The sequence below is a fragment of the Phyllobates terribilis genome, unplaced genomic scaffold (assembly GCF_046119375.1).
Source record: "Phyllobates terribilis strain yellow unplaced genomic scaffold, ASM4611937v1 Scaffold_1__5_contigs__length_1240528914, whole genome shotgun sequence".
In the NCBI taxonomy this organism is placed as follows: Eukaryota; Metazoa; Chordata; class Amphibia; order Anura; family Dendrobatidae; genus Phyllobates; species Phyllobates terribilis.
Genome location: NW_027362761.1, coordinates 535,237,676 through 535,238,976, shown reverse-complemented (window position 1 = coordinate 535,238,976; position 1,301 = coordinate 535,237,676). Strand labels below are relative to the sequence as shown.

The window sequence follows — 1,301 nt, the reverse complement described above, 5'->3', positions numbered from 1 at the left end:
CAACTCCAGCTCCAGCCGCAAGGCTGCAAGATGGGGACGCTGCAAGTGGCCACCCTTGAGCGTGCCTGCGCAGGAGGAGGCTTTCCGCCGCTCGCGCTCTCCCTGGAACACGGCGTCGCCTCGTGTGCTCCAAACCATGCCTTTGGTTCGCTGCAAATCCAGCATGTTGGGGCACTAGTTCCGACACCTCCAGAAGAGCAGAGCCATGTCGTCACCAAGTGAATGAGATGCAAACGAGCAGATCAATCCCCAGCAGGCAGGGGGCGCCAAATCCAACAAACAAAGCACAAAGCAAAGGACCCAAAGCCAACAAACAAACAAGCAACTCGTCCCTTCTTAGCGAGGGAAGGGGGAAGGTGGCGGCGAAAGGCCCACAAGGAGGAGCCAAAGGCCACGTCCACCTCTCCGAGCTTCTCGTCATCCCCAAAGCATTGTTCTGTCTTTGACTGGAGAAAATCAGGGGAAAGCGCGAACGCAGTCCCCCACTACCACAAATTATGCAGTCGAGTTTCCCGCATTTGGGGAAATCGCAGGGGTCAGCACACCCAGAGTGCAATGGATCAGTGGATGAGCCTCACCCTGGGAGAACTTTTTTTTTTTTTTTTTTTTTTTAAAAACCTTCAGATTTGGATTAAAAAACTAGTAACACTTTGTTACTAATTCATACTTAATTTCAGCATACTTAGCATTCTGAAATAGTTTCATCTGACATCATCAGGCTAATTTATTTTGTACAATTAAAAAAAACAAAAAAACAAAACATTAATTACAATATTTAGCCCATCACCCATTAAATCTCCACTATCCCCCTGTCCTACACCTTTACCACATGCTTCCGTTTCAAGAACTTCCAGACACCTTCAGCCTCATTTTTCCCAAATCTTTTCTTATCCAACAAATACACAGTATACAATTTATCCAATATCATCCACACACATCCATCCACAGTCACAGTTTTCTTTTTAAATACATACAGATTCCTGACATCCCACAATACTTCTTTAATGACAGCTAGCATAATAAATAAAATCCTTTGACTTTTCATACTCACTGCACTTAATCCAAACATTACCAACCCAAAAGACAAGTTATTTAAACCAATTAACTCTTTAAATAATGGACCCATTCCCTTCCACACATCTCGAGCCACTCTACAATTCCAGAACACATGCACATTACTCTCACTTCCCTGACACATATCTCTAGGACATACATCACTTCTTCTTATACCGCGATTTTTGTAAAATTCCCTAACTGGTAGTGCCCCATGCATACTCTGCCATCCAATCTCTCTCTGTCTA

The 1,301-nt window shown here is 44.4% G+C and overlaps 1 pseudogene; it reads right to left on the bottom strand.

The window, feature by feature from the left end:
• Positions 1–457: 457 nt before the first annotated feature.
• LOC141174622 (U1 spliceosomal RNA) lies at positions 458–632 on the bottom strand (annotated as a pseudogene).
• Positions 633–1,301: the final 669 nt, after the last annotated feature.